The following is a 7702-nucleotide window of genomic DNA, read 5'->3' as shown; positions in this document are numbered from 1 at the left end:
TGTGCTGTTTTGCCATGTCACTCCACAATGATGTCTGGGTAAATTTATTGGATGGTGAGCATAGGAATTTCTGCAAACAGAGGAAACATTTTTCCTGGCTGATAGATTTAAAAAGAAAATGGTTTGTCAGCATGCAAAGACATCTGGAGGAACAAGGGTAAAGGAATGAATTAGAGGTCAGTCAGAATAATCATAATGATTCATATAAATGTGTATATGTACTCAGACCTGACTGAGTATTCATTGTTCTCATGAATATTATGCTGGCCTGGAACTTTTTTTGAACAGTATTGGAAAATGTTGATTCAGTGAAACCAAATATTTTATGGACACATAGTTTCACCTGTATTTGGCTGGGAATGTTTTCAGATATTAAGAGAGATTTGGTGGGGGGAGGAGAAATCCAGCCTTTCCCTGAAATAATTCACTGACCAAGGCACCCAGCATGGCTGTGAGTGAGGTGCTCTGAGCCACATGGCCACTTGCACTGCCTCACTGCTGGAGGTGAACTTGTTTTCTGTGTCCAGAATAGTGAGTGTCCATCCCCATGCTACTGTCAGTACAAAACTACAACAGAAGAGAGCTTTCAGTATAACTTTTATAAAACAGACCATTCTTAACAGGTGGAGCTTTATTAATATTTTTTAGTATGTTGGAAAAAAAATAAATTCTTAGATTCTGATATTTCGAAGAGAGAAAATTTACATTTTCTGCAAATTATTTTTGTATCTCTATATTTGGTCCCATTGCATATTTAAGTTCCTTCACTTAAAAGAGTCTTACTTAGTGAAGTCTCAACATATATTCTTCTGGGTGTGCTGCTTCTTCTCTGATTTCTCCTTTTGTTTTTCTCAAATTTCTGGCTTCTGACATAGAGCCTCTAGACCTGAGGTAGCCTCCTTTTCTAATATCCCTATTTGTCCTACAACTCCTGATCTGAACCACTCCTTCATGCACATTCCTTCGTTTTTCTTTCACATTTCTTGCAGTTGTCTCTGCATGGTCTTCCCCAGTGCTGTAAGGATGAGAGTTCCAGTCTTGTAGTTCATTATTCTTTTAGAGGTGTTCTTTCAAGAAATCCATAAAGTTTTAAAGGTCCAAAGGCCAAACTTGAGAGGAAGATCTGGTAAGGGTGCAAGAGGCTTTGCTATTCTCTCCTTTACTCCACTTTTTTCTTCTTACAGTATTTTTTCCATTTGCAGCTTTGCTCCATTAATAACACTGAGAACCCCCTGGGACCTGTTTATCTGATCACCCTTATTCTCAAACATTTGGGGTGGAATGAAAGATACCAGATACCATGAACCAGAATCAAGATACCATGAACTCCTGCTGTTGGGCAAAAATCTGACTAACATTATTTTGATAAAAAACAAAAAGCACCCCCCCACACACACACAACCCCTGAGGAATTTTGGATTTAATGTATGCTTTTAAATTTAGAAGAAATAAGCCATTGAGCATCCCCTTCTTATAGCTGTTTTATGGAAGACTTTAAATGGTGGGCTGTGCTGCTGGAACAGTCCTTGTTTCTCACTACCAATTCCCCATGCTGTTTCTCCTCCCCAAGCACACACATGGACACAGGCAACCCTGTTAGCACTGTGAGCAGATACAGCTTTTTGTTTAACTGTATAATTGCTCTCTGGGTGTTTTTTTTTTTTTTTTTTTTTCTTTTTCTTTTCTTCTTTTTGTCTTAATTTATTCCCTTAATAACTAAGACCAGTACATTTAAAGTTATTTATTTATTTATTTATTTATTTATTAAACAAACATACTGGATGTAACAAGATATGAGGCTCAAAACATTAATCATATTAAAACTAATTAAAAACTGCAAAGTTTCTGTGCATTCCGAACACTGGGGGTGGGAGGGGGCGGGGAGGTCTCAGGCTGAGCACTGGCGTTTCCTGAGTGCAAGCAAATGCCTGACACATGGACTTAGCCGAATTCCAAAATGTAGCAAAACAGTGCCTGCATATTTGGCAGAAATCACAACCAGTTCAGGTCAGTGTCTGTTTCAGCAAAAGATGAAGCCCTGCATGTAACAGAGGAAAAATAATTTGGAGGAAAATGGGAGGAACAACATGTGACATTCTGTAATTGCAGCACTTCTGTTACCCAAGGAACACCACTCTGCTGCCTCTCTGTAAACACTTCCTCATATGCAACTGTGTTTGAACAAATTTTTTTCATGGGGGGAGGCAGAGGAAGGGGTGAGTAGGAGGTCAGGGCTTTCAAGCTGTTAGGATATGAATGAGCAAGGTTTTTTTTCCTTTTCCTCTTTTAAAATTTCTTTTTAAACTACTTCTTTTTAAATGTCGAGTGCTATAAATGTTTTAAGGAGACACCGGTGAATCCATGGCGAGGGTGATGTGCAAGCACTGTAGTGAGACACCAGCTCCCTAGGTGGGCAACAGCAGACCCCAACAAGCACCTGGAAAAGGGACAGAGGTGAAGGATGGGTGTGAGTGACCCAGCTCTGCAATGCCATCCCCAAATGCCAGGCACAGGGAGGACCTGCTGGGAGGACGGGTGAACCCCTGGAGCCCCAACATTTCACCTGACTTCCACCTTGCTGCCATCAGTATTGGCTGCGGCTCTCAACCACTGGTCCTCCATGCTGGTGTGGGACAGCCCCCAGATGCATGGGAGCACGGTATAACCCAGAATTAATTTAGGAGCAAGCCAGCATTTTCAGCCTTTCCCAGGAAAAACAAGAGTAGGTCATCTTGATTTAAAATATTGTTTTGGCCATCGTCTTTTCACTCCTTTCTCAAATTTCAGGACCTTGTTCTGCTTTTGTTGTTGAGGAACTTGATATTTCTTCAGAGATAGGGCTGCATCACTTGTTATTGTAACACTTATTGGTGATAAAGTTCAGTCTAAAAATTAAGCAGCTGCAATGTTGCAGCACAAATTAGTTTAATGTAAGCAGTCAGGAGCAGCTGTTTGGCTCGGGACTCCGGTTCAGCAGTGGGGGAAGGGCTCTGTGATGCTGACAGTGTTTTTTTCTCTACATAAACATTTTCGGCTGTTGCAGCTTTTGTGCCGATCATGTGACAGTGTCCCTAGGCAGATAATTTATTTCTGTAGCTTTCATGAGCAATCATTAACCTTCAGACACCGAGCTTGCTTTCTGCTTTGTGGCATTTGTTATTTTTTTTGGTATCCTAACTAGTTTAATTCACAGAGTGTCAGGAGAAAATTACAACCAATTTATAATAGACTGTAATGCATAATACTTATGTTTCTATTAAAACAGACCTTGCTTACAAGACCATTCTTACAGCTTAGCTTGTGTTCACGGATCAGAATAATTATTTTCAGTGATGTAAGTGCAGCTGTCATCATGATACTCCCATAGTGTCTTATTCTGAATGCAAAGCCCTTCAGAGCCCTGTTTTGGGACCACCCTTTTGAATTCTCCCTTTGCCAGAGACACTGCAGAGTTTATTGAGATGCAACAGGCTCAGGAGAAAGGGCACAGCATTTATTCTGGCGATTGCTATTCTCCCACCATGACTGGCTGCTGAACAGGTATTGACCGCTGCAGAAAGTTTGTCTAGAGGAGAGGAGAGGCATTACTGATAACAATTATGGCTTGCATCTGTGCTAACTTAGTCTAGGGTTTCAAAGCAGGCTTACCAGATAGGGCTGAATCACAGAGCAGTCACAAATGTTAGAAAAAGACTTAATTTTCATTGCTGTTCATTTTGTTACAGCAAGGGAAACAATAAATTAAGTGACTTTGTCAAGGTCACTGAAGAAATAAATGTCAGGATAGGAATTTCCCCTTTCCTGAGCCTTTTCCCTAAGTCTTCTGTGTCTGCCTGAGGAAGATGACAAAAGAGTAAAAAATACACAATCATGGGCAAAATAACTGAAAAGTAAGGAGTACAAAGGAAAAAAAAAATCATAAAAGTGCTGAAAGCCAGGATGACTGCTGACTTACCATGAATAACATTTTCCTTCAGATTTGAATGTGATTTTTGCTTTTATTCACTGTCTCCCTGCCCCATCCTAATTCCTTTTTCTGACTGGTCATTCACTAGCACTAGAAAGTCAATCTTTCTTTTTTCTTTTTCTTTTTAATCAGACAGCCAGATATTGTATTCATATGCTCCCGTGAATAGGTGTAATCTAGCCATACACATTCTTTGGTTTATTTCTCATAGCTTGTATCACAGTGTAATCAGACACTTATGATAGGAGCGCTACCAACATGATGTTGCAGATACAATGGACAAGACAGACACAGGCTGGAAAAGGGCAGGCATGGGGAAGTAGAAAGATTTTTCCAGTGCCCCGAGGTAGAAAGGGAACATTACCATAATCTGGTCGATGGAAGAGCAGCAGTATCCAAATAGCTCAACTATTGCTCTAACCCCTTAGGACTCAGAGGATACTTGGACTGTGCTTTGATCACTCATTAACTGACGAGAAGGAAATGTAAATGGAAGGAGACCAAAACATACACTTGGTCTGAGATGTGCCAGTGGGACCTGTGATATCATCATGTAAGATATAAAAACGGGTGGACAGATTTTGCTGTCAGTGTTAGGAAAAATATTTCCTTTCTCATTAGTTAAAAATAATAGTCTGAAATTGGTGTTTTAGTGATGTTAGGTTTCTGTGTGGAAAGATGAATGAATGAGTAGCTCACTGTTTGAAACCTCCATCTTTCAAAATGTTTAATGAAAATGAAAGCACAACATATGGTAAATGTGTACTGAAATCAGGGATGAAAAAGCAGAAGCCTGGGACACTATACTGAAGGGCAAATAGGACTACAGAGGGGCTTGGTGTTGTGTTACATTTTTGGATACATTAAAGTGATTTAGGAGCTATCATCCCATTGACTTTTGACTGGAGTCAGGATGTAACTGCCTAAGTCAATTCAGAAAATGGGAATTAGATTTCTAAGTCATTTTAAGGTGCTTTTGAAATTTTTACCCCTAATCCCAGGGTGATTAATTTGTAGCAAGGTGATTCATTCGTATCTCTCTTGTCTCCAGAAGCCTGAATGACACATTTGAGATGCACTCTAAAAGCACAGGTAATAGTCAGAGTGCTACCTCAGCTCCTTTAAAAGACAATTGATTAATTTGAATTCATGCTTTTCTTTACATTGAAAGGATTCTGAAAGTAGTAATAGTGCTTTGGAGCTGTTTGCTTTGAACTGTCACTTTCATGCCTTTTCCTTCATTAGGGTCCTTCCACTCCCTCACCCCTCCCCTCCCCTTGTTTTTAATATTTTTTTTTTCTGCAAACAGTCCCCATCCCTCCCCACTGATACCATCAACACAGCCCCTCTAGTGACTGCAGAAATAAGAGGTCTAATGTAACTGTTTTGCAGCACAGAATGGCTGAGTAGCTTTAGACAAAACCATGTCCAAGAACCTGCTGTGAACTTGTCTCTACCAGTTTGCGCTGGGAACTACAGGTGCTTTTGCTGGAGCTACCCCACCTCTGGCAATGCTCAGAAAAAGGGCTGTTCAGAGAGACTTAGTAAGACAATGCTTTCTTACAGTAAATGCAAACCACCTGACCTGCTACTTTCTCCAAAGATGAATCAAGACTGATCACTTTGGTATTTCATCAGATTTTGTTAGGATCTTGGTAAGAATACACCGCAGTGTTTTATGAACTTTATTTTTTGTTATTACTGTCTTAAAAGTAATCTATTGTTGAAAAGCTGGGACTGTAGTAGTACTAGTATAGATGTGGCCAATACATTACATACATTCTATGATTCTATTCTATGATTCTGTGATTTATATATACTGCTGTCTTACATCAGCAACATCATTGCAAAAGTCAGTCACCATTGCTCCTGTGAAGGAGCAATGTGTTTGTCCTGTGTTTTAAGGTGTAACAGAGAACACAAAAATCCTTTCTGGAGTAAAATGAAGACTGCCAAGCCTGTCTATGGGAATTCTCAAAAATATTAGAGCTTACCAGAAGTAGCAGACATCAGAAACTCATCTGAATATTCTTGTTGACTGTGCTTTCAGAATTGAAGAATCTGATGATCATCACAACTTTACTTTTGTTCTCATATTCCTGCAACCAAACAGGCTTCTCAAATTAATTTAGAAGGCAATGGCTGGCATTAGCTTTACTGTTTGGATTAAGGAAGTCTGTGTTTGCTTGAACGTCTTCAAGGAGAGAAATAGAATAGGGGGAGTGAACACAATACAGGCTTGATTTATGGACTAATATCTCCAACTTTTGACTGTGGAAATTATTTTGCAGAATGATTTGTTTCATGCAGTTTCAAAATATTCTCACTGAGAGCTACAAAGTTACCTAACTTCAGTGCTGCAGGCTGGGGAGAATCATGGTCCCACTGAGCCCTGATGAACCTTCCACTCTCAGTGACTATACATCTTCTGATGTACATCTTCCTAACAGCTCCTGAGGAAAACTAGGGACATCCTGGTAACAGGGGAAACATGCCTTCAAGAACATGCTCTAAAGCTCCTTGTCCTCATTCACACAAGAGTAAGAGAAGGGTAAAGCTTCATCTCATCTGGGCTGTGGCATCTAGACTTTTATTTCCTAGATTTCTTACCTGGAAAAAGGGCTGCAAAACATTCAGTCCTTGAGGAGTGGAGTCCCTTGCATTGGCAGCAACCCTTCTAGGCACTTCTTGCTCACATAGTTGTTTAGGACATTCAGCACTAAGTTAATAAGTGACAGAGATTTCCTGCTTGGTAGCCCAAAACTGTAAAGGATACATGCAGAAGAGCTAAGAACTAACACTAAATTTTACCTCTGTCAGTTCTTTGAACTTGCCATTTTTCATACAAGCTGATACAATATGAGTGTGTATGTAATACTTAAATATATTCTAAAATAGATCCCAGACTGCAATGCTCTCAGGAGACAATGATAAAACAGATTGCTTCATGCGCTAATGGACAGAGCTCACAAATGGTGACAAACACAAAATAAGAATGTGTATGGAGCACAGTAAACCTGGCCTTTGAGGGATTTGAACTGGCAATTTTTTTCCTTGCATTTTTAGTCACTTCAAGGAGGGTGGGGGGATGGAGGGATGGAACCCAAACCAACTGATATCCCCAAAAGCAAACAACACAAAACAAAACCTTAACCCAAAACCCTGCAAAGCAAATAAAGCCACAAGAACATTTTTCATACTAGCTGATTTCAAGGGTTTGGCATACACACAGCAAACCTAGGAAGTTTGCAGGTGGCATATGCCATTCTCCAGAATGCAAATGCATTGGACTTTCCTGTGAAGCACAATGTACATATGCTTTAATGTAGTTTTAAGCATTTCTTTATTTTGAGTTTGATTATTTATTTTTTTTTACCACCTGTAATCCACTCATTGTTTTCACTGCTGTGCAGTCAATCAGATCCAGAGGCTTTGCATTGGAATAATCTCACATCCCCAAATGTGCATGGTCTATAAAAGAAGTTGAGTATACAAATCTATTTCCTCAAGAGCAAGGGATAGTTGGAGGGAGCAAGACTGTAGTTTGCAAATCAGAAAGTATGTCTCTTATCTGAACTGCAAAACATAAAAGAAGGGTGGGGTTGGCCAGAAACAGGAAGCAAGGATCTAGAAATATATTTTTACACAGTTATCCCCCCCCCGAAAATTAACAACAGAGAAAAAAAAAACAACAAACAAACCAACAGTAACAACAAAAATCAACCCATTGGTATA

At 39.7% G+C, this 7702-nt stretch overlaps 1 long non-coding RNA gene across 1 annotated transcript; it reads right to left on the bottom strand.

Annotated features, from left to right (window-relative positions):
* Positions 1 to 1718: 1718 nt before the first annotated feature.
* On the bottom strand, positions 1719 to 6637 carry LOC309876953. Its single transcript, XR_014317293.1, has 3 exons — positions 6578 to 6637; positions 5962 to 6066; positions 1719 to 2437 (listed from the first exon to the last, which is right to left on the bottom strand). It is a non-coding gene; the product is annotated as an uncharacterized lncRNA (long non-coding RNA).
* Between the last annotated feature and the right edge of the window lie 1065 nt (positions 6638 to 7702).

Source organism: Aythya marila, assembly GCF_965140915.1.
Source record: "Aythya marila genome assembly, chromosome: 3".
NCBI lineage: Eukaryota > Metazoa > Chordata > Aves > Anseriformes > Anatidae > Aythya > Aythya marila.
The sequence above is the reverse complement of the archived record's forward strand: the minus strand, read 5'-3'. Positions and strand labels throughout refer to the sequence as shown.